This window comes from Protopterus annectens, chromosome 1.part0 (genome assembly GCF_019279795.1).
Source record: "Protopterus annectens isolate FY-2018-M chromosome 1.part0, PAN1.0, whole genome shotgun sequence".
Classification (NCBI taxonomy): domain Eukaryota; kingdom Metazoa; phylum Chordata; order Ceratodontiformes; family Protopteridae; genus Protopterus; species Protopterus annectens.
The window spans coordinates 1345387840-1345415036 of NC_056725.1; the positions used below are offsets into that span (position 1 = coordinate 1345387840).

A 27197-nucleotide genomic window follows, 5' to 3' on the forward strand; every position below is an offset into this window, starting at 1 on the left:
ACAGGTTAAGCGCTTCCACTCACTATATGTGAGCTTCATCAGAACACAACCAGTATCCTGTGAACATCTTAAATTTAAAATCAAAATCTGGTGCCAATTTTATCAGCTGTTATCCTGTTTTGACTTTTAAACTTCATAAAGCACCAGTCAACAATTTAATATCTGTACGTATAAACCTTGCACATAACCAATCATTGTAAACTTAAATGTACTGATACAATAAATATAAAAATAAAAATATTAGAGTAAAAACAAAACAAAAAAAAAAGTGTTAAAAACACATAATTTGGACACTGAATACATAATGTAGTAAATGTCTTCTAAACAACTTCGCATTCGCACTACTACAAATCTATAAAAATTGATCGCTAGTGTAATTCCAGTTACTCTAACTGTTAAATGATTACTGGTGTATAAATACTAATACTAAAATGTATAAGTGTCTATCTTGAGCCATAAATATCTCCATAAATATATTATCAGATACCATACTGGGTATATCCTATCTGAAAAAATCCTATACCAATTTTATGAATCGTACTACTAAACTATAATAAAAATGTTTTACTTAATGATGTTTTACTTAATATCCATCTCTAAGATGGGTTTGCATGAAATAAAATATTTTTATTTTTATATTTATTGTATCAATACATTTAAGTTTACAGTGATTGGTTATGTGCAAGGGTTTGTATGTATAGATATTAAATTGCTGACTGGTGCTTTAAGAAGTTTAAAAGTCAAAATAGGATAACAGCTGATAAAATTGGCACCAGATTTTAATTTTAAATTTAAGATGTTCACAGGATACTGGTTGTGTTCTGATGAAGCTCACAAATAGTGAGTGAAAGCGCTTAACCTGTTTGTTTAAAGTCTTATGGATGTTTTTATGTGGAATGTGTCTTTTTAACATTCTATGGATGTCTCTGTGGTTAATAAACTATCGTCTTCTCGGATAAGGTGGTGGTACACTTATTGGAGTTTCCTGGCAAGTTCGCTTTAGAATATATAATTAGGCATAGTCAAAACTCCCTCCATGGTGGTACAGGGGGCCTGTCCCCTGCAAAAGAGCTTTTGATGGTGTACATGTTTTCACTGTGTGTGGTGTTTTCTCTTTACTCCACTGTTGTGTGACCATGGCGTTAATATATAATTAGGGGTAGTCAAAGCTGCCAGCATTGGGAGTACAGGGGGCCTGTCCCCTGCAAAAGAGCTTTTGATGGTGCACATGTTGTGCAGTATGTTTTTTACAAAATGGCTTTTCAGTTAAATATCTTTTCAGTCAAATGTACTTTGTCTTTTTTGACATTCTGTTTCGGTCAAATATACATTTGGTCAAACGTAATGGAACCCTGACAACATATGCTAAGTCAATATGCACAATTTCTGCAGATGTTAGTCATCACAAAAATTCCACATTAAAAAGAACTATTGCTAATGCTGATGTTGCTTTTGGCAACCAACTTTGCATTTCAATGCTTCATCTACAAATGCAATGCCTGCTGTGCTTGAAGAATAAATGTCCTATTTTACATTAAATGTAGTGTGCTGATAATATCGCTATAACATTTCCTTAACTAGTTCAGCTATACATCAGGGAGTAGTTGGCAAAAAAATAACCATATATTCGTAGGTGGTTGTCATACAGTCCAGGAGGCCATTAAGGTGCCTAGCCCAAATTTCCAATTTCCCAAAACACTATCTGGTTAAGTAACTTGCTCAAGGTCACACCATAGCAAATGAAGGTGAAAATATTCAAACTCTGCACCCTTTTCACAGGAAGCAGCTCATTAACAATTCACAGCATTAGTCCTGTGTGCCAACAGCCAGACAACAATATTTTTAACTAAATATAGAAATTCTTTGCAATCCTATCTTGTATAGAGATTTCTCTAAGTAAAATGTAACAAAAACTGCATAATAGATGCTGAAGATCGGGCAGTTTTTGAACTCCACAGCATATAATATAGACTGTACAGAAATGACAAATGTAATCCCTTTCAAAGATGCTGGAGGCTGTAAAGAAGGTACTGCAAGCTGTATACTATTAAAATACAACACGTTTTGACTATAATTCACAATCCACACCTATCAATGAATTAATTCATTCTTTAGTACAGTGAATAAAGCAAAACAAATAGACAATATTGGTGCTGCAGCAGGTTTTATTCAACAACCCACAACTCATATAAACATCTGAAATATTACTACATGGAACATATATTTTGGTGGGAGAGGGGCTTACATGCTTGCAGCATACCTACATAATTTTTGACCTTCCTATATCATACCTGTATGAAGAATAACTATCCCCTCCAACATCAGTCAGCACAGATCTGCCCTATCTGAATGGAAAATAATACTGTGTTGTCACAACATATGTCTCTAGAGTCAGCAGAGCCAGATCTTGATCAAATGGGGTCCTATGTAGAGTAATGGACCCCCTTACAGCCATACCAATATTTTATACGTGTCTCTGTCTTCCCAGTTACAAAAAAACATGGTTCGGTTCAAGCCTAGCAATGTATGGGCATACTTTCATCTCTACTTTTATTATTGTCACAGAGATTTAAATATAATTAAAACTTTTAATAAAAATTTTACAGCAAAAACAATTACAACCATTTGCCAAGCAAAACACTCTCACACTGAAACCAAACAGCATGTGAAACAGTAAACTCATTTTTTGAAATTATATATTGCAACCCATTAAACTAGAAAATACATGCAGGGATTCATAATCAAATGGCATACAGTGAAGCACTAATCAGCAGATATGTGAAGGGGGCAGGAATTGAAAAGCCAAATGTATAAAGTATTTGCTAACAGCCTGAGACAGCCCACTAGACCCATGTTCCTTTTTAGGGACAGCCGACGAATGCTGATTGGTGGAGAGATTTGTATAGAGTAAGAGACGGACAGTAGACAAAAGAAGTCTGAGGGAATCGAACCTGACACTATAGGAAGTGTTCACAAACAGCTCGTAGCCTAACTCATCTGCGTTAATACTAGAAAAGCTGCTTAAGCCCGCCAAAGTGCAATTCAAATCTGCATGCCTGCAAACAAGCTAAATTTGTATTCATAGCAAGCAGTTTTTGAAGTGTTATTAAAGTTATTTTTATCGTTTCAGTCTCGGTATTTCACCGAAGATTTTATTTGTTGTACCAAAAATAAGCCGTGGTGCTTTGCCGAAGATTTGATTTGCTGAAATTTGTATTCGTAGTTGAAATATTAACTCTCATAGACTTCATGCTGTTCATTTTATTTACAGCCTTATAATAAACACACTGTCAACAAAACTAGGAAAACATGGTTGGCACTGAAAAAACATAGTTCATGTGATAATGATCCTTTACTGCACTCAGTTCCTTCCTTTGTACCATAAGTAGTTTTGGATGCAGGAACCAAATACTTAAAGACACTTCACACACACACACACACACGCACCAATCAATTATAGCCCCTAGTATGACCGTACACCTCAGTTATCTGCTTGACATCAAGTGAATGTAAATTTATAATGGAACAGAGCATTAATATGAGACAGAATCAGAAATGTTATTCAAAATCAGAACCAGATGAGAGCAGACTACTCCATTTCACTTAAAAAAGTTAACAGAACATCAGGGTTAGCATCAAAATGTATTTTCAACAACAAGAACTAAGAAACTCTAATGAATGGTATTACTGACTGACTGTAATCCTCAGTGATTTACCAGAAAATGAAGTTACTAAAGGGCTGGCAATTAATGCAGTAGATGAGGTTCCACATTCTTAATGAGCTGCTTTCTGTAATTGAGAGTACAGGCTTTGACTCCTTCTACCTCCATTTGCCTGCTGTGTGATCATCAGCAAGTCACTTAACCAAGCAGTGCTCTTGAGTTGCCCCAAAGTGGTGTTGGGGGAGGGTTACCTACAAGAAAGACAGAACAGATTCATTTTCTGATAAAGAACATTGAAACTGTAATGACTGGCCTTATTTATTGACTGTAACTGCAATCCATACCTTTACAGGAAGTGATGAACTGCAGACTTAACAACAGAGACTTGTCCAAATCCAAAAGTCTGGAATTGATGAACGAGCCTAAAATACGATCCAAATAATCCAAAGTTTACAGCTGGTCCAAATGAGTAATACACATACAAAAACATACACACACTCCGATGAGCTACCTGAAAGACTGCAAGTCATTTATTTTAGTGGCACAACATTATCTTGAGCTTTTATTCTAATCTGAGGTATGTTTATGAGCTTTGTCTACTGCACAGTAATGGTAATCTTTGTTTTGAGGATATTCTCTTTTTATTGTCTTCCCTGTGTGCCAGCTTTATAAACAGGATAAAGTGCATTTGTACAAATATGTAGAAGTTTACAGAGATTCACAAGCATTTTGTAATATGAGCTACCATTAAGCAGAAATGTATTAAAAATTTCCATAGAATGCAGTTACTTCTCTTCCTGAGACTTTTTTAATTTATTGTTTGACAGACTTACTGCTTATTGTAAGGAAAAGTGCCTCTGAAAGTCACACTGATATTATCACTTCTGAGTTTAAGAACAGTAATGTGATCTGACTCAGATGGATACCACATCATAGACACAGATAGATAAACTTCGGCATAAGAAAGTGCAACCTCAGCTTGTCCTATGACTTATGCACACAGCCCAAATATTCTGTTACAGTTTCTTTATGAACCTTAATGTGCATGTACTAGTATTTCCTCGAATCTATAGCTTGCACCTTTGAACGAACACACACGCACACATCTGTAATGTTCTCCCAACTGCTGTAATACCACTCATGTCTCAAAGTGGCTGCACAAAGAAAAAAAAACACTCTTCCCAAAACCAAGTTTCGTCAAGTGCTGTCATACACTAAACTGCATTTAGAATAACTGCTCAAATCCCAATGTTCTGTGCAAAAAAAAAAAAAAGAAAAAAAATAGTGTAGACACCATGTCATGTTTGTCATATGGTGCTGAACATAACAGTACAACTTTGGGGTGCTAACACAATAGAGGGTAGCCATCCTGCCAACCATGGGCCCCCTGTAGTCAAGTGTCCCAGGTAGCCACCCTAATCATCACTATTATAATCTACCACTGATAACCATAGTTCCTTAATCTCATTATATAACTTACTTTGTATTTCTGTCTACTCTGACACCTTTTTGTACCACTTTACACCCCCCCCCCAACTCCTATGAAAATTATCTATCTTTCCTGCTCTGCATCTCCAACACTATGGACCCATCACTGGCCCTGAGACTTTTAAGGCCTTCACCATTTCTCAAGCTTCACTTCGTTTCTCCTCACTTTCCCACACCATACCAAATCAGTTGTCTCTACCTCTTGGCCAAATCCTCACCTTATCCTTCCTTTTTCTATTTCTCTCAACTCAAACCCTTTTCTTCCTACCCTGCCCAATCCATATTTCCAACTATCATCTCCCTTTTCTGTCCACTCTCTTCATGACCTCTCCTTTGTACACCAGTCATTCCCCCTTCCTCATACCCTTTTTCCATCCTTCTTGCAATTTCTCCACATTTCACAGTCCTTTCTGTTCCCACTTCCCTAGCATCTTCCTAAACACGTTACTATCATTAAATTGTTGTCCTCTCACCCTTACCCTTTCCTTCATAAACATTTTGAAATCTACCTCTTTATCTCTCTAAATAGATTCTTTCCCCTGTTCTTGTACTTGCCATCCCACATTTTTCAACTGACTCTCTCATTCAATTTTTGAATTCTGGTATGGTGAAGGAGGTTTTTAAAAATTCTTACCAAGGATTTAATATTTCAACTACAGCGAAGTGGAAGTGGAAACACGACACTTCCAACTCCTTTCTAAGGGGTTGAATTTTGTTCTGACCAGAAAATGTGACTTGAGTAAGACCATTATTGATGTTAAACTGTTCTTGAGAAAAATTAACTTTCAATTGGTCTTTGACGAGAGATTGGGAATGAGGGTAGTGACACAGGTTTACAATAAAGAAGTGTTTACAACCCACCCCTACATCCCCAGTTGAAAAACGCAGAAAATTCCATTGAACATGAACTCAGAGCAATGATGAGTAAGAATAGGTTTCCCTCTAACTTAACTCGGGTAGAAAAAGAAACTTTAGTTGAGTTGAAGAATAACCGGCAACTAAGGGTTATGAAGCCTGACAAGGGGGAGGGATTGTTTTAATGAATAATGTGATGTATGAGGCAAAAATGTTGGAACACTTATACAATGAGAACAAATATTCCCAAGTCTCTATTAATGAAATTAACATAGCCTACAAAAAGATATAAGTGGCTTTGTATGACTTATTGGAAGGTTTTATAGATAGGAAGCTATTTGACTTTTTGCACAATCCATGCCCATGAGTTCCTTCTATATTTGGAATATCAAAAACCCATACAAATGTTCATGACCCACCCCTAAGGCAGATTGTGGCCACAGAGCGATCTGTTACATCCTCTTTGGCAAGGTACTTGGATGTAAAGCTTAAGCATTTGGTAATGATAAATTAGATGTTAAAGGACTTGTGGGATTTTATAAGGAGTGTTAAGCAAAACATTTTTAGTGAGGATTTAATGTTTAACACTATAGACATTGTGGATTTATTTGGTTCAATACCTCATGCAATTGGCATTGAATGGTTTGAGGAATACCTAAGAGAAGACACAAATTTAAACCCTGATGAGACTTATATTTGTATGCAATTGATGGAATTGGTTTTGAAGAATAATTATATTTTCTTTCAAGCTGAATTTTTTCAGCAGACCAGTGGAGTGGCAATGGGGGCAAGATATGCCCCTATGTATGCCAACCTGATACTAATGGTGTGGGAGAAGAAGTTTGTTCTGAATAGTATATACAAGGATTGTTGGGTATTTTACAAATGTTTTTTAGATGATATTTGTATTTTTTGGAACATTTCAAACATTCATGGAATTTTATCAGTACACTTCCATATCTACAGAATGTTTAAGGTTTACATACAATATTGGCCATAAAGAAATTGCATACTTAGATGTCACTATTTATAAGGAAGGCAATAAATTTAATTCAAGGGTACACAGGAAGAAGACATATATTCCAATTCTATTCTACATTATGCTAGTGCCCAGCCTTTCTATCAGAAGAAATGTATTATAAAAGGGAAATTTGTAAGAATTAGTAGAATGACTTCGAATGATTAAGAATTTAGAAAGGAATGTGAGGTGTTACATGGGATGTTTTGTGAACGTGGATACCAGAAACTTTAATTACCCAAGTGAAACAGGAGGTGGCTAGTGAGAGGACAGGCAAATATGCCCCAATCTTGGGAATTCCCGAAAGTAACCCTGTAACCATTCAAGTGTGAAAGAAAATAAGAATGAGGGGAACTTTGGTTTGGCTTTCATCACTGACTTTAGTGGGGATGCCAGTGCTGTATGTAGAACCATTGAAAGGGAATGGACTAGGTTCAGTAGAATTAGTGACCTTAAATTAGATTTTAAAATCCCTTTCACATGTGTCTATAGGAAGGTAACAAGTATTCAAAATGTTTTGGAAGGATATTATAACTGTAAGGGAGGTGGAATTAGAAACAAGAAAGGGACATTCAAATGTGGGAGATGTGCACAATGCCCTTTCATTATGAATACTGAACTAGTCCTCCTGGATTCCAGAAATAGAACCCTAATGGGAAGGAGCTACAGTAACTGAGACCAGCGGGGTTGTACATCTTGCCTTATGTGAGTGCAAGGCATTCTATGTAGGAAAAACTGAGAGGAAGCTGAAAAGGAGAGTATATGAAAATTTAAATGCCATAAGTAACAGAAACATTAACAATGCACTATGTAGGCACAGTATAGAATGTGGAAAAGGAAAGTTTAGATTTTTTTGTACTTGAGGAGATCCTAAGGGATATGAGGTGTGGCATGTGGGAGACCAGAATTGAATACAGGGAACTTTACTAGCAGATTTTCTTAGATGCCAGTAGGTTCCCTGGACTAAATGATGGCATGTCCCTAGTCCCAGTTTTAAAGCTGAGAGCGGCAAGATTATAACACTTACAAAAGTTTATCCAAATGTGGTATTTTATTTTGTCAAGTCCCTGCATAATGAGATACTGTAGTGGTTTTGGAAGTGTAATGGTTTAAGTGCTGGAGCCAGTAGAGGGTGCATGGATAATGTTTTATGAATTTTACAAACTTGTATATCAAGCATTTTTATGATTTATTAGCCTTAAGTAGAGATGTTGTTTTAACAATTGTTGATGCAAGCAGTAATATGATTAATTTACATTATGAATTGTATTAAAAAGAATTTTTAAAGTGTAGAATTGTTGTTTTAAATTAAGTTATTTATGTTAGTGGAGGTGAAAAGGATTGTGGGTAAAGTCTATGAAATGGTATTTTTAGGGATATACTGTTTTTATTGGTGATTTTGTATTTAATTGAAGTATTTAAGGCAGTTAATTTAGTTTTTTCAATTGTATCTGAAGAAGTTGTGAACGAAAACGTATTTTCAAGGAGTATCATTTATGTGTGTGCTTTCTTACTGCATGAAAACTGTGTTAAGCCCATCAACTGTTTCCTGTCTTCTGGAGTTCCATTGAGGTGTGGATAACTTTTTTAAGCTGCAATTGCACCTTTTTCTCCTTTATTGTGGTGACTGGCTACTGGACTACTTTCCCACCTCTATAAGTAGGGACTTGTTTGGGATGATCCTGCAACCCTGATTCTCTTCCAAACTCCTTAGTGATCTTTAGCACTTGAGGCAGTATCCCTTCTACATCATCCAGTGATATACATGAACTACTTCTTTTATCATTAACCCCCACCAACTTTCTGTCAGCCTCTTTATTTTCTGAGCTAATTTTTCATAATCAAAATAAAGGTCCCTGGAGATAAAAGACGTCCCTATCTTGTCCCACTCCTTAAGCTCACCTTATATGATAAACCCTCATTTACCCTAATTTGAAAATCTGGTGCCTTATATACTTTTAATACAGTTGTCCTTTATGTTTAAGGATGTTCTTCATCTCACATTGCTGCAGTCCTAACACTTGGGTAGTCCGCTGTCCCTCGGTCGGCCCGAATATCAGAGTATAAGGCTGACGTCGGTCAGGGCGCATTTGACTGACATCAGAACGTCAGGGTACAAATGCGCATGACCGACGTCATATCCTCAGTCTTTTTTGCCGCATGGTCCGATGCAGAAGCAGTGTTGCAAGTGCCGTTCGGCGTTCTGAAATTTTTCGAATTCGGAGTTTCAGACCGAAGTCAGAGTTGGTTAAGTACCCCGTTGGGGAATATTTTGGTTTTTTCTTGCCTCAGTGGTTTACCGGATGTCAGAAAAAGTGAATAACTGTATTTCTTGTGGGAAACAGATACCGCATAGGGATTACCATAACTTGTGTATACCTTGTTTGGGACCTGAGCACGACGTTGTTGGGTGCCGCTTTTGTGCTAGGTTCAATAAACGCACTATAAAGCGGAGGTTGGATTGTGCCAGGTTGGTCTTTGGGAAGCGGTGCAATTACAAAATGCCGTCGGATGCTCCGACGCCGGCTTCCTCAAAGAAGCGCAAGGACAAGGCAGTTAAACCTAGGTTAGAGGAATCGTCCGAACCGGACGCCGATTCTTTAGAGGCGTCAGTGGAACCGGTGGTTCCGACGGAGGCCTCTCTGGAGTCTCAGGGGGAAACTTTGGTTTTACAGGATGTGGCCTCCCAGGAGGCAGGTCAGGCTGTAGGGGCTTCTCAGATTGCTGTCCTCCCCTCCCTTCCTAAGGGGTCTAGGCCCTCTCTTTCTGCTTCCAAGGCTTCTCCTAGAGGCAGATCTAGTTTAGCTTCTGTGGGTGTCACTCCTAGTTCTTCAGGTTCTGTGCCCAAGAAGCACATGCTTAAAATGGCAGAAGATTTAATTACCTTAATTAGAGGCTCTATGCCCCCTCCTGATAAAATGCCTAGGATGGAACCAGTGTTGGGGGATTATGAGCAGGCTTCGGATGTGTCTGAGTCTTCGGCTGAAGACTTGCAGGAGTATGCTCATTATTCTGATTCTGATGTGGATGATTCCACTCCTTCAGCTTCTCCTCCTGAGGATTTTTCTTTTTCAGAGACCCTTCACTCCATGAGAGAGCATTTTAAATGGGAAGGTCAGGATTTCTCTGATTCCAGGAAAAGGCTTAGGGAATTTTTGTTTTTACCCCAGCATAGGCCTTTGGCTATACCTCCTGTTCTAAATGTGGTGGAAGATGTATTTGCAGAGGCTTCTCTTAATCCTGATTCTTTGCCTCCTGCTCCTGTTAAACCTGATCGGTATTACAGAGTACCTGAAGCTCATAAGTAACTTTTTAAGAGTCCTAGGGCAGACCCTGAAACTGTTAGCCAGGGGCCTAAGGGTGTTAAAGCTTCTGTTGTCAAGAATCCGGTTCCTGCAGATAAAGAGGCCAGGGCCTTGGATAGATGGGGAAAGAAAGTTTATACTTCTTCCACTCTAGCCATGAGAGCTTTGAATTGCCAGTTTCACATGTTGAAATATCAAAATTATCTCCTTTCACAGTTGAAATCTAAGGTTGATGCTCTGGCGGAAGGTATTGATTGTAAAGAATTACAAGATTTAGTGCATGTTTCTGAACAGGTGGGTAAGCACTCTTTGCAATGTGGTTTTGATGCTGTACAGGCCTCGTCCAGGGTGGCTGCCACTGGGTCAGTTCTTCGCAGGCATGCCTGGCTGCGGGATCAGAATTTATCTGACCATGTTAAAACTAGGATTTTGGATGCCCCATTGCAATCTGATGTCTTGTTTGGTTCTCCTGTTGAGGCAGTTTTAAAGAAAATGGAAGACAAGGCTAAGTCTATGCAGACTGTTAAAGAATTTTTACAGGTTCAGCCTCCGAAGTTTAGTAGAAATTGGCCTACTAAGGGGTGGACTTATCCTTCTTATGATTCCCAGTCTAGGGGTAGATCTAGACGTGGCAGGGGCAGAGGTCAGGGCTCTTTCAGGCCTAGGACAGGGAGTTCTCCTGCACAGTCTTCAGGTGAGGGCAGGGGTCAGTCCTTTCGTAAACAAACCCAATGACCTACCTTTTCAGCTGCCAGAACCTTCTCGCCTGGCAGCACCTTTGGGAGGAAGGTTGGCACTTTTCGAAGAAAATTGGAGGTTGATTACCCAAGACAGATGGGTTTTGGACATCATACGTCACGGTTACAGGTTTTATTTCCATACCTTGCCTCCTTTCAAGGGCATGCCAGACATTCCTCCTCAACAAAGGATAGAGGCTCACAAGCAAATTTCTCTGTTACTCCAAATAGGGGCCATACAGCCGGTTCCTGTGCCAGAAAGAGGCCTAGGATTTTATTCTCGCCTGTTCCTTGTACCAAAAAAGGGGAACACGTGGAGACCAATTTTGGATTTATCTATCCTCAACACTTATCTGGACATTCCCAAGTTCAAGATGTTGACGTTACAACAACTTTTACCTCTGCTGGGCAAGGATCACTGGATGGTAACTTTGGATCTCAAAGAGGCATACCTTCATGTTCCTATCAGACTAAGTTGCAGGAAGTATCTGCGTTTTGGACTGGGAATTCTCACTATCAGTTCTCTGCATTGCCCTTTGGCTTATCTACTGCCCAGAGTATTTACAAGGTTCTGGCTCCAGTGATAGCTTTCTTCAGGCTGAAAGGAATACAAATCTATCCTTATCTGGACGATTGCCTGATTCTGGCTCAAGGAAGGGAAGAGCTTCTTCGTCATTTGGAATATGTGATAGCAGTGCTAAGATGCCTGGGGTATTCTGTGAACGAAATAAAGTCCAGTCTAGTACCCTCTCAAGACATGTGCTTTCTGGGTGTAAGACTGAATACAGCATCCCAGATGGCCTTTCTAACCCCGGACAAACAAAAGAATCTTTCCCTTTACTTCCATCATCTATCTCTTCAGTCCGGGCTGACTGCAAGGACAGTCCTTCAAGCCTTAGGGTTCATGGCATCTTGTATTCTGGTGCTTCCCAATGCCAAACTGCATATGAGGAAGTTGCAATGGTATCTCAAGAATGTATGGACACAGCACTGCCAGGATCTGGACACTGTCATTCCAATAATACCTTGCATTCAAAAGGAATTTTTGTGGTGGACTCAGGAATGTCACCTAAACAAGGGACTCTCTGTGACCCGGCCAGAGGCGAGTCAAATTTTAACGACAGATGCCTCGGACAAAGCTTGGGGAGCTCATCTAAACGGAAAGTGGATACAAGACAAGTGGCCTGTCAGACTACAGCATCTACATATCAACTTGAAGGAGATGTTAGCAGTCCAGTTTGCATTAATAGCTTTCAAGGATTTACTTCTTCCAGGGCAGGTGTTGATTCTAACAGACAACACAACTGTCATGTGGTACATCAACAAGCAAGGGGGAACACATTCTTATCCTCTATGCAGGCAAGCAGTGATTTTGTGGGAGACTGCTCTCAGTTTACAACTAAGTCTTCAGGCAAGGTTTCTGCCAGGAGCACAGAACTCCTTAGCAGATGTTAAGCAGACAAATCATGGATCCCCACGAGTGGAAACTGGATCTTCATGTATTTCAGAAATTGACAGTGTCCTGGGGAACTCCAGACATAGATCTGTTCGCTTCTCCACTAAACCATCAGCTGCCAAAGTTTTGCACAAAGAGGTTTCATCCCACAGCCTGGAAAGTTCATGCTCTTTCTTTCAGTTGGAAAAATCTTCATGTGTATGCCTTTCCGCCTCTGCCTCTCCTCCCAAAGGTACTTCTGAAGGTCAGACAGGACAAGCCAAGGATGATTTTGATAGCTCCAGATTGGCCTCTGCAGCACTGGTACCCATTACTGAGAAGTCTGGTGCGGAAGCCTCCATGGCCTTTGCCTTTGATTCCACATCTGTTGTCCCAGGAGGACAGTCATTTGCTCAATGTCAAACTTCACTCTCTTCATCTAACAGCCTGGCATATTCTGTTTTGAACCATAGAGGGTCTCAACTTCCACTACAAGTTTTGAATGTGATTTTGGAAGCTAGAAGGCCTAGTACAAGGAAAGTGTATGCAGATAAATGGAAGAGATTTTTGTTTTGGAGTGCAGCTAAGGATTTGGATGTTTCTGAGCCTGATTTAAGTGTGGCTCTTCAATATCTTACTGAGTTATTAGACAAAGGTTTGTCCTTCTCTTCTATTACGATTCATGCTGCAGCAATTTCAGCTCACTACGACTGTGACCCACCATTGTTTTCTCATCCTTTGTTCAAGCAATTTCTTAGAGGGGCAAAGAATATAAGACCCCCGAAGGGCTCCTACTCCTGCTTGGGATCTCAATTTTGTGTTGGAGAAACTCACTCTACAACCTTTTGAGCCTGCAGCTACTGCTGAGTTGAAATATTTGTCATGGAAGACTGCTTTTTTGTTGGCCATTACCTCTGCAAGAAGGGTTTCTGAATTGCAGGCCCTTATGGCAGTTGAGCCTTTCTTAATTTTCCATAAGGATAGGGTATCTTTACGCACTAATCCTTCCTTTATGCCTAAAGTGGTTTCTAGTGTGGCTTTAAACCAAACTATTCATTTGCCTACTTTTTATGCAAATCCCCAAAATAAAGGGGAAAAGATTTTGCACACTTTAGATGTACACAGGCAGTTGCGATATTATTTGGACAGAACTAAAGGGTTCAGGCAATCTCAGCAGTTATTAGTTTCTTTTGCTTTGTGCTCTCAGGGCAAGCCCGTGTCAAAACAAACTATTTCTAAGTGGATTGGATTTTGCATTGCTTTCTGTTATTCCCATCATGGCAAAGAGATTCCAGCTGGGATTAGGCCTCATTCCACTAGGGCTACTGCCACTTCAACAGCTTTTTGAGGGGGTGGCAACTAAGGATATTTTGGAGGCAGCCACTTGGAGTTCAGTGCATACCTTCTCTAGGCATTACCACCTTCCATTGTACTCTAAATCCAGGGCTGGGTTTGCCACTGCTGTGTTGCAGGGCATTCTGGCAGCTCCTGCTTCATTATAGTTTAGCCATCCTCCCTTACCTCTGCTTTGGGATTCTACCCAAGTGTTAGGACTGCAGCAATGTGAGATGAAGAACATAGTACAGTTTTGTACCTACCATAAATGTAGATGTTCGAAGATCCACATTGCTGCAGTCCAATTTACCCTCCCTCCTTCCCCTCTGTAGTTTGAGGTGGTTGTGTTGGTTGGGTTATCCATCTGCGGTATATTGTGTTTTTTGTATATATTGTATATATTGTACATATTCTTGGTGTTAGGCTGGTTGGTTGTTTGGCTGTTGCCTATGGGTTTTGACCTTTTTCTTTAGGGTCTTCTGACATCTGGGGCAAGAAAAGACTGAGGATATGACGTCGGTCATGCGCATTTGTACCCTGACGTTCTGATGTCAGTCAAATGCGCCCTGACCGACGTCAGCCTTATACTCTGATATTCGGGCCGACCGAGGGACAGCGGACTACCCAAGTGTTAGGACTGCAGCAATGTGGATCTTCGAACATCTACATTTATGGTAGGTACAAAACTGTACTTTTTCATCTCCCATGCACAAGCTACAAGGTTAAATCCTGACATACAGCCAATGCTCGTGTAGAGTTGCATGTTCTTTTTATGTCTCTATGGGTTTCCTTTCCCCTCCCAAAAACATGCTTGAAGTTTTCACATGAAACTCACCCAAAATTGAATGGAGTTGTGGGTGACAACACAGACTGTAGGTGGTACCTCTTGGGGGAAGAGTTTATTAGATAATCTGATTTAGGCATCATCTGTGGTGCACAGTATTGTCTTGATAGGAGAACATGGTTCACACCATATCAGGCTAGCTACCTGAAGGTAAAAAAAAATAGCTGTAGATGGATGTTGACTGATGACAAAAATGAGCATGGGTATTTGCTGGTGATAAGTTGAGGATCTGACCTATGCCAGGGATCTATGCTAACTGTGGGAGTGGGTCTGTGTGTTTTTATTGGCCAGCCCACTATAAAGCCCAGCAGCCCTGGGTCAATATACTACTGGCTGGCCAGTGTCCAGTTGTCCAGCTTGAGTTACATGGGATAGCTCTGTTGAGCAAAAATTGGACTTAAAAACATTCAGCCTGACAAACATGAAATAAGCGAAATTAAACCAAAATGAAAGCTGTGACCTGGACCCTGAGCCACTCTTCTGTTCGGCCAAGTGAAAAAGTTAAGTAGTGTAAAATCTGAACTCTTTATTGGCATAAAAACATTAAAAAATAAGAGCTTTTGTTTAAAACCAGTGTGAAACTTCATCAGACATAGTATTAATTACATCTTTCCTTTAAATATTAACACCTTGCACTTGATTGGATATAATTCAGTCTACATCAACACCACCTAACCCTGTTTTAAAGTTGCACTAATATTATATTACCTATAAAGTCAACTTGTATATAAACCTATATTTGTATGTAAAAACCAAAATTGATATAGTGGAACATTGTATTCAGCACTGAAAAATGTATTGTATGTATATTTAAAAAATTATGTTATAAAAATGTTAAAACATATGTGTAAAGCTACCTTTAGGCAAATGTCTTTCTCTCCAATGCTTTTAGCTTCAAAACTGGAGTATTTGAGCTATGTTCATTAATGCCTGGCCAACTATCACCTTGCAAATGCACTTGCCATCTTAACTCTTTTAACTCTAGATGACCCCCTCCCCATGCTTTCTTGTCATCAATGTTATCCTTATCAATGACCATAAACTTAAATTGATGTTTTACTTGGTCAATAATATGTTTGGCCAAAGCATTGTTCAAATTATTTCCTCTAACATATTTGTGTTCATAAATTCTTTGGCAAAACCGCCTCTCCGTTTTGCCAATATAGAATACTGGACATGCCTCACAGGTAGCAATATATACCACTGGTTTAGATTTACAATTAAATTTCCTTTTCAGGTGGTATGTTCTAGTCCTTATGGTGAACCTGTCACCTGTTTTTATTTTGTGGAACTAAGTACATGCCCCACATCTAGTCATACCATAAATACCAGTATAATTCTCTTGTCCCATATGTTTCAATAAATATTTAAAATTCATTCCCCTACGATATACTATAATAGGTCGTTCACCTAAACAATTCTTAACATTGGAATCTTCAAACAAAATGGACCAGTTTTTCTCAAATATCCATTTCAAACTTCTAAAAGCCTCACTATAAGTAAACGCTTTGAAAAAGTCATGACTATTTGCTATATTCATATTTTGTATCTATTGAACTTTTAATACTGTTCTGTCTTCTCCTGAAACCATGGTCACATTTCCATTCTGACTGGTCACCAGGCCAGTGCTATTTCTAACACTTAAAATAGGCTTAAAGTAGCCTCTTTCTCTTTTGTTGATTACTTCCTGAATCAACTCATCTATAAAATAAGTGGGATGTGCTCCTTTCAAAAATATAGAGCGTAAAGTGCTACATTGTTCTAAAAATTCCTTTTGCCTGGTGACTAGTCGAGCAGCCTTCACTAGCTGTCCTTTAACAATAGATCTCTTTTGATCCTCAGGGTGAGAGCTGTTGTAATGGAGGAAATAGCTGGAATAGGTTATTTTTTATGTATTATAGCAATGTACCGCTCATTTATTACATCTTTCACTAGATGGACATCTAAGTAATCCATATAATTTCGATTAACATTCCAAGTAAACCATAAAAAAGTGGTTGTGCTATTAACATATTTAAGAAATTCTTCAAGAATCTCTTCTGACCCTTTTCAAATCAAACTAATGTCATCCTGAAACCTGTAATACGTCCTAATGTAAGTATTGAATGTACTATTAAATATAAAGCCTTTAAACTGCTCTTTGCTGATACTTTTTCTGCCATACTCACCTCTGTTAAGCCCTCCCCCCTCCTGGAACTGTTCTTCCTACCACCTTTCCACCCCCTTTAGTCCCTCCTACCTTTTACCCCTCTAGTCGAACCACCTTTCCTCCACCTATCCCCTCCCCCATAGCTAGTTTCCTCCTGGAGTTTATTTATATCTTCCACAGACTGTGGTGCTATTTTTAAATCCTGTCCTGAGCATCCAGAGCTCCTCTGTGCTGGTCCTGCAGTTTAGGCTGCTTGTTTTCTCCTCCCGGTAGGCCTTTTCAGCATATGTCTATCATTTGCAAGCCTCTAAGCAACTATTGTGCTAAACTCCGCATTTTTACTTGTAACTGTGCTTTAGGGTTATAGATGGTCTTGTGCTGATGGCTATCACTCTAATGCAATTTTGTAACTGTGTTGTATGGTTATTGTTGGCCTCGTGCTGACGGCTTCATTTATCTGTGACCTACATGTGTTTTTGACCTCTGCAAGCTGCTTTTGGGATGAGTGGGGCTCTTTTGTACACTGACTAATGCTGCATTAATTTTGCATGGGTACAAGGGGCTTGATTGAATACTGCTGGCTTGTCACGACCAGAAACCTGGTGTAATGATGTCCTGTTAAAAGGACGCCAACCAAAGTGCATCGCTGAATGCCGGATAGCCTCTTAAGGTGAAATAACAATCCCCCTTCAAATCTTCCGCTTAAAATCAGGTTTAGCAGCCATTTTTCTTTCCATTTGTAACTATAAGGACTTCACACAGCTTCTACACTGTTTTGGGGACCATTTTACCCTATATACTGTACTGTTTGACTGCTTCCTTTGTACTGTCATTTGCCCTTTGCTTAGGTTAATTACCAGCTTAGCAGCTGTAAGCTGCTTTTTGGGACGAGTGGATCTCTCTTTATGTTGTCGCCAGCTGCATTACTTTAGTCTGAGTATACAGGGCTCGACTGTTGCACTTTGCTGGCCTAGTCTGCTTTCCAGATGTCCTATTAAAAGGACGCCAATGAACATATATCGTTGAAGGCCTTTATTTCTCTTTCAAGGTGGATCAATGGTCCTACTAGAGCCTTTAGCTTAATTACTGGCTTAGCAGCTATTTTTCTTTTCCCTTTGTCTCTCTAAGGGCACCACATGGCTTTTATAGTTTTGAAAACTGTTCAGCACAAGTTATTGCACAGCATGAACATAGCGTAGTTTACTGTGTTAGTCTGTTGAGCACTATATATTGCACTGTTTAGAGATTTTATAGTATTACTTTATCATTTACCCCTTGCTTTCTGCTGCTTATATTTGGCTCTACTGCTGTATAACCCTGTCCTTTCAAATGGACTAGGGTCACTGATAGCATGCTGAACTGCTGAATGAATGTTTTGTTCTATTTAATTAAGCCTATATTGCCTAACTTGTATTGTTCATAGCATAATGTCTGCTGCATTCCATTGTTAATCCCCTAAACCTAATCCTGCTCTACATACTTGCTCTAGCCGCATCTAACCATAGCCTCTCTCTACTACTGTGCTTTGTTACACCCTCCCCTCTTCTCTAAACATCCCTTACCCTCTACCTTTCCCCTCTACATCTGCAATATTAACTAACTCAGTGTTGTCTCCCTCTCCTCTACAGTAATCCATCCCGGGTGCTCCCTCCCTGCTTTAAAAGCAAAAGGAATACCTCCAGCCATCACCTGAAGACACCCTGATTTGGCCAGCTTGCGTGGTACTTAGAAAAATACTACTGAGAAGACCGCCCTCCCAACAAGATTGTGTAAATGTTTGTTGTTTAACACTACTTAAAGGTAGACTTGATGTACTATCTATAGAGTTAATCTGCCCTCCCGTGTGTGCGTTCTAGCAGCCTACCGCAGACAGTTTGCCCTCTCCTCCTCCTATCACTACCCTAGAATATATTTAAACCTAAGACTGGTCCAACTATCTCTGCTGTTTGCTATCTCCGTCTACCATTAGGTGGCAGCATCTACCAATATAAATCTTAGATATTCCTTATAACCCCAACAAGGTTTATTTTTCACAAACAGTTGGTTATGAGTTAACATCCTTAGACTGTAAATATCTTCTCCCCCCTGCTAAACCACCCTCTGTAAAGGCAGCCTTCTTTTTCTGGCTGGAAATATTTAGCTCATACCTTCCAACTACAGTCTTTAAACTGCTCTTTGCTGATAGTTTTTCTACCTCACCTCTAGTGTTCTTTCCTGTCAGCCTCTATGGGCTCACTCCGCCCCTACCCTGCCCCACCTCACCCGCCCAGTACTCCTAGCTTTATTCCTATCTTACCCCACCCTCTCAGCCTAATTACCCAATACCAGCTCCCCCCTCATTACTCCTCCCACCTATAGCCATCCTTAAACCGTGTAATCTGTACTCCATCCAGTAATTATAGTCCCCTCCTCTTTCCTTAAATCTCTAGAATACCTCCTTCACTTTTTAAACCCTTTCTTCTTCATAGCCATCTCTGTTTTCGTAACCACTCATACCACTCTCTCTTTTTACTCCAACATTCTCTCCTTAAGTTATTACACCCTCCAGTCCCTCAGCCTTCTCTTTCTGTTCCTACTTCCCTTATACTATGCTACCTCATATTCCACCTATGCTTGTCCAATACCACCTACAAAGACAACTACCATCCAAACCCACCTTTCCCCTCACTCTTACTTCCATTTCCACTCTATCTCCTCTTCTCTCATTCAGCCCAACCCTCTGCACCTATTCCAACCTAAACCCTTATCCCCTAAAGTCAAGATACTGTCACCTGCCCCAATCTACAATCTACCAAAATTCATGCCTGGCAGACCAATATGTGTAAAGGATATCTCCTTCAACAACCTAGTCCAAGCTGGTGATATCCATCCTAACCCTAGTCCTACATCCTTTATTAACAACACTCATCCCTTACCCTCTTCCTCCTATCTCAATACCCTAAAGATTTTTACAATTAATGCACAAAGTCAAAACAACAAAGTACACCAATTTCAAGCTTGGTTAAGCCATAACCAACCAGATATCTTAGCCATCTCTGAAACCTGGCTCAAGCCCTTTATCTCCGACTCTGAGATTCTGCCCCCAGGATTTCATTGTCTCAGAAATGACCAACTAAATAAAAAAGGATGAGGCACTGCCCTAGTCTACTCCAACCGTCTTACCTTAATTCCCCTCCAAATTCCAATTCCTCAATTCCAGCACACTGAACTAACTGCTGGAATTCTAAAACTAAATAAACATAAAAATATCTGCATCATTATATATCTCACCTGGTAGCAATATCTCTACACTTGAAAATATTCTCCTATGGGCCTCTACTGAAATTAACTATGAAATTATATCCTTGGTGATGTGAATATTGACTGGAATAAAATCAATTGCCCCTCTCCCTCCCTATCCATTAACCTCTATAACTTCACTCAAATAATCCTCTCCATCACTCGACCTAACAAAATAAACCCTCCCGGATCCACTATAGATTGGATCCTATTTTCAGATCCAAATAAAATAACCAATTTTGGCACAATTCCTGATACCTTTAGTGACCACCTCCCAGCCTTCATGCATTGTTCAACTAGTTCCTCCCCACACCAGCATCAGTACATTCAAACTCGTAACCTCAGTAGCTTCAACCCAACTACTTTCTCAAATACTTTCAAACAAATGAACTGGCAAATTCTAAACATCCTTCCTCTTGACAAGGCAATAGAATACTTCAAGTCTGTCTTTCTTGATACTTTAAACTCACTAGCCCCACTAAGAAACAAAAGGATAAAAACTAAAACTGATCCTTGGCTATCCAAAGAGACAAAACAGATTGTGCACCACAGAGACAAACTATGGAAGCTTTACCAAAACAATAAACTGGACAATATCTTGCTCCAATATAAACAGCTCCGCAACCATGCAAAACGACTAATCACCAAAGACAAAATATCCTACTATATCAAACTTCAGTCCAATAACAATAAAACCCCCCAAAAATCTGGAACTCTGTAAACTCACTCCTCAATCCAGGCTCCAAGAATAATCCCTGTCTTGACCCAAGTAAATCTGATCTCGAACTAGGCTCTGAATTTAACTCATTTTTCATAGACACTATTACTACCCTCACCAAGACATTTTCCAATAATAACCCAACTGCTCTACACTCTCCTCCTTATAACTCACCTCATCTGTTTGAACTCAAACCCACCTCCATTAACTTTATAAAACTTTTGTCGAAACTTAAACCTTGCTCTAACGCTCCAGACAATATTCCCTCTTCCTTCCTAAAATGTGCTGCTGATGGCATTGCACGCCCAATCAGCATCATTATCAACCAATCCATAAAAGAATCATACGTCCCCAAACTCTGGCGCTCAGCTTATATTCTTCCTCTTCATAAAGGAGGCAAAAATACCAACATCTCAAACTTTCACCCATTGCTTTGCTCTCACCAATCTCCAAAATCCTAGAAAAATGCATCCACCTCCAACGTATGCCTTTCCTGACCCAAAACAATCTTCTCACTCCTACCCAGCATGGCTTCCGTCCAGGGAATAGCACAATAACCGCTCTACTCTCTTTCCTAGAAACTGTCAATCAAGCCCGAAATTCAGGCCACTTAGTTTCTGCTGTTTTACTCGACCTGTCTAATTTCTGCTGTTTTACTCGACCTGTCTAAAGACTTTGATACTGTTTCCCACAAGCACCTTCTCTGTCATCTCTCAAACCTTAATCTCTCACATAATGCTTTATCCTGATTCTCCAGCTATCTATCAGACAGATCACAGGTAGTGTAATGGAAGAACTCCATCTCTTCCTTCTTACCTACCCCAACTGGCGTACCACAGGGATCCATCCTTGGGCCAATGCTTTTTAACATCTTCATCAATAACTTTCACACTGCTATTCCTGATGCTAAAATCATTCAATACGCAGACAATTCAACCTTAGTCTGCTCTGCCTCAAACCTCTCTGAATTGCTGACTAAAACCCAAACTGCCTTCTAAACAACTGAAAATTGGATGCACCAAAACCACCTCTCTCTCAATGCAAATAAATTAAAGATTCTACTATTCCCTCCCACAAAGACCCTCTCTTATGATAAAAACAACTTCAAAGTCTATAGTCAAACCAACTCGCCTATAGATGTAGTCCCCTCTGCCAAACTATGTGGCATTACTGTTGATGAACACCTCAAGTTTGATATTCATATTCAAAAAAATATTAAGAAAACCCACCAAAAGCTAGGTATGCTGTATAGGAATAATTGCTTTCTCTCTAACTCTACCAGGCAAACTCTGGCCTCGACTTATCTTCTTCCTTCCTTATTATACGGAGCCCCTCTTCTAACCAACCTGCCCTCCTTTATCACCTCTAAACTAGAGAACTGCTACAACAAAATCTCTAAATTTGCCTCTAAATCTAAAAATACCACCCATCACTGCCTAACCCTACAATCCCTGAACTGGCTTGAACTCCCAAACTACCTAGACTATCTCCAACTCACTACTGCACATAGACTCATATTTCACCCAACAAAATGTCCCGGTCTAGCTAACATCCTTCCCCCTTATACACCCAACAGAGCTCTCAAATCTGAAAATCAGAACTTAATTACTATCCATAAACCTAAACGTCCTGCTGGCCAACTTCTCCTATCTTTCTCACTAGGCAAAAAATGAAATTACCTTCCCTCCACATTAAGTACCATACCAAACTCAGAAAACTTCAAAACCCAACTATTCAAACACCTGTCCACTAAATGGAAATGTACCTGCCTTCACCCAACCTAATCCAAGGGGGTTCTCACTCTGGTTCCCAAGCTCTACAACTCTCATAGTTATCTTCCTATGAGCCTATCTAAGCTCTCAACAATTTCCATAGCTTCTCTCTCTAAGCTCTTACCTCCTACAGCTACCCTCACGCAACCCAACATTGTAAATATTGTAAATAGCATTCTACTGTTGATGTGTGTATGTAAAGCGTATTTACATTTTCAGGTTTGTATGTAAACTGTTTCCACACCTAACCCATATCTGTTTTCCTCAAATGAAACTATGTGATCCCTACCTTCAAGCTTAATGAATTTAACTATGCATGATGTTTAATGCATTTATGAGTAACTGTTCTACATAAGATCTTTAATATTAACTATAATTTGTATCTAAATTGTATAATGCATCTTGGAGCTTTTCTCCCCGGGCCTCCACTGAAAATGTGTCAATTCGGCCCAGTGGACTTCCCCGGTAATCAAATTGCAAGTAAATAAATGCTTTTCCCAATAAGCCATGATGGTATTTGCATATGATCCTCCACAGGGACACCCCATGGCTATTCCCTTTTTCTGCAAATAATACTTGTTGTTAAAAGAAACAAAATTGTTACTAAGAACTAATTCTATCAATTCCATAATTAAATTGATTTTTTCATGGGGTATTCTGCATTCCAGTAACATCTCATTTACCCACTCTAATCCTATTGATTGGGGAATAACGGTGCACAAGTCACAAACATCTATTGTTACCATTATGTCTTTCTGGTCATATTGGATATCGTTCATAAATTCCAAAAAAGACCATGAGTCTTTGCGTAGCTGTTTCTTTCTTTTTATAACACTTTTAAGCTCATAATCTAGGTATTTTGTGCATGCTGATGTTATGGAATCCCTTCCATCCACAACTGGCTGCATGGGGGATTATCTATGCTTTTGTGGATCTTGGGGATTCCGAAAATGACTGGAACTCTATGGGTCATTATATTTAAATAATTGCATAAATCAACAGTTATTCTTCTCTCCAAGATAATATAATTTAATTGAATGTAAATTTTTATATATGCCCTATTGAGTTCATTTAAGGAAACTTCTTCATATGTATCTGTATTCATGATAGCATTCATTTTACTATCATACATATGTAAGCTCATAACCACCACCCCTCCACCTTTATCCGGTTTCATTATACTGATTTTTCTCCTTTTGTAATAATTTTAAAGAATCTTGTTCCTGTTCATTTAAATTCCTATTATTACTAATTTGTTTTATTCTAAAAGTACACGGGTTCTTTAAATCTAGTTGACATATTTTTTCATAAGTAACCAACTGGGGGTAGAGGGGTGGGTTATAGGTAGAACTAATGAGCTCTTTGTGAACCATGGCTTTTGCTGTAGCAGGCAACTGAGTAAATATCAGGAAAATCCTACTAGGACAGCTGAACCTTATTTGGGGTTAATCAGAGTCTCTTTAATTGATGGCAGGTGTGTACTCAAGAAGAATGATTGTTGTAATTAAATCAAAAGGTGCTTCAACAAAGTATTAGTTTAAGGGTGTGCACACTTATGCAACCAGCGCAGTGTACATTTTTTATATTTATTCCCCCTAACAGATTTGTTTGTTTTTCAATTGAATTGTACAGGTTATAGGTCACATTAAAGGTGGGAAAAGTTTTGAAATGATTTATTATGGTCTCATTTTTTATATCACAAAAACCTGACATTTTAACAGGGGTGTGTACACTTTTTATATCCACTGTGTGTGTACATATACGGATCTACTTCATATGTTCGACACGTTACAATGCCGAAATTCATATAGCCGAGACCATATGATCGACATTTGAAATGTCGAACATATGAAAACCAAAACAAAAAAACAACACTTACCTAAACACAGCTAGCAGCAAGCTCCGTCCCCCACGCCCCCCGTAACTTAAATATGCCAACTCCGAGATCGCTCTGCAATGCAAGAATGGAAATCTTTCCATTCTGCACTATACGGAGATGCCGGTTCTGCATTGTGGGCATTTCAAATGTCAATCGTATGGTCTCGGCCATGTGAATTTCGGCATTTTTGAAGTGTCGACAATGTGAAGGGGACCTCTATATATATTTATATGTTACTTTCTCTGAATTTTGTCTATTATATAACCTCTCTTTCACTATTATTATTAATGTAACTTCTTGTGGAGCTTTTCTCCCCGGGCCTCCACTGAAAATGGGTCGCTATGACCCAGTGGAATCTCCCGGTTAACAAATGCAAATAAATAACTATAAATATATATATATATATATATATATATATATATATATATATATATATATATATATATATGTATATATATATATATATATATATATATATGTATATGTATATATATATATATATATATATATATGTGTATATGTGTGTGTGTGTATATATATATAGGTAAATATGCACACTAAATCCCTGGTCACACTAATGTAAAAGAAAGGGGAAAAAGCACTTGAAGTGCACCACCATCTGACATAGTGCACCAACATCTGACATAATTTAGAACATTGTGATAATGCAGATTGCAATATTACTTATAAATATGAAACAAAACTTATACAGTGATAAAATACTAAACTTTTGTTATTATCAGAGTTATAAATGATAAAATATACAGAAGAATATCATTAGATCAGCTGCCATTACATCACTTCTTAAACCCCTTGCAATGAAATCATGTAACAGTTACCTGAATGACAATTGACACACTTTCTTTATATATATATATATATATATATATATATATATATATATATATATATATATAGATATTTAGATATATATATATATATATATATATATATATACACACACACACTTTATAACATTGAAATTTCATAACATTGAATTTCATAAACACTGAGACCATAACATCTAAATCCCAAAATGCTGAAAACACAAAACATTGAAAACTCAGAACATTGAAAGTTTGCTTCATAATATTAAAAACTGCAGTACATATGTAAGTAACATCCTCTCCACTTATAACACCTAACTAACAAACACACTTTTTACTGCATTTCTGCAGGGGGGAAGCCCCGTGCACCCCCCATAAATTAAATATACCAACTCCAAGATCACACTACAGTGGGAAAAAGTTAATTTCCTTACCTCACTGTATCACAATCACACCCCCTGTACATTAAATATACCAACTCCAGGATCGCACTACAGTGGAAAAAAGTTAATTTCCTAACATCAGTAGGTTAGTAAATTAACTTTTTTCCACTCTAGTGTGATCTTGGAGTTGGTATATTTAATTTACGGGGGGTGTGGGGGGCAGACCCCCCCACATGGGGGATGCAGGGCAGCTTGCCCCCTGCAGAAATGGGGTAGAAAGTGTATTTGTTAGGTTTTGTTGTAGGTGGAGGGGATCTTATTTACTTGTGCAATGTAGTTTTCAATGTTATGAAGCACACTTTCAATGTTCTGAGTTCTCAATGTTTTGGGTTCAGCCAGTCAGGTGTTATGTTCAAAACTATTTGCTCTTTGTAAATTATGATAGTTCCAATGTTATCTAGAAACAAAAAACATTAATTTATATTAGAGCAACAATTTCCGTACATATTTTGCCAGGATTTCCCTACTGAGGACTTCTCCTTTTTATTAGCTAACTCATTTTGTCTTGACATCCTGGATAACTAGGGTTGTTTTACTCTTCTATTCTTTTATAAAGGTTTCTTGGAAACTGTCATAAACATAATTGCAGAAGCAGCTTTTTGTTTTGTGGTAGAACCTAACTGTCATCAAGACCCAATAAAACTCTTTTGGATAACTACATCGGCTGGGAGAAAAGAGTTAAAACTTCCTTGAATGAGTATGCTAAAATGGAACAGATGCAGGGAATTTCAGTGCAAGTTAGAGTGTATTAATTTACTTTTTGAGCATATGTTTAGAATTACTGACAATAACATTTGTATGTTTATGGTTTTGTCTTGCTTAAAGAATGTTTTTTTCACTATTTTTGGTGCATGTACTTTTAAAACACAGTGGTTTAGGTCAATTGAAGGATATGATGTCATTTATTAATTCATTATCTTATTGTAAAAAGAGAGTAGGAGATTGGGGCAGATATCTGATGAAGTCCTAATGAATAGGACAAAAAAATGCTATTGTTGCTTGGGCAATTATGAAGTGCTTTTTCTGGAAAATAGACAGTTTTGTTTTTTTATTTATTAACCTACGGCTGGTTTTACTGTTCAGTGCAACTTCTTTTAAGTATATTTGTATTGGTTGGTTTTCGTCTCACTGAAGTGCCTCCTTTTTTTGAGTTTGGTTTCTCAGGAAAAGACTGACTGGAAAAAGTTCATATAACATGGGGAAAAATTAAATACTTGTATTCTGAAACTAAGGCTTTAGAAATATATATGTAGTTTATCAGGAAGCAATGTTTAGTACAGAGCTAGATATGCTAAGACCCCATTATTGGCTAATTTGCATGTTTCTGTATCATATTTACTACTACAATCTGCATGTCATGATAGTAAACTGCTTCTAATATTGGTAGTAGCATTCCTCCCATTCACTCCTCCCACACACACACACTCACGTATACTGAACGCAAGCACTTG

At 38.7% G+C, this 27197-nt stretch overlaps 1 long non-coding RNA gene across 1 annotated transcript in view; it reads right to left on the reverse strand.

Annotated features, from left to right (window-relative positions):
* Positions 1-2202: 2202 nt before the first annotated feature.
* Positions 2203-27197, reverse strand: part of LOC122798052 — a 188151-nt gene continuing 163156 nt past the window's right edge. Inside the window, exons 2-3 of the long non-coding RNA XR_006364211.1 lie at positions 4007-4084; positions 2203-3913 (exon numbers count right to left, since the gene is read on the reverse strand). This is a non-coding gene — a long non-coding RNA (uncharacterized LOC122798052). The remainder of the gene's footprint in view (positions 3914-4006; positions 4085-27197) is intronic.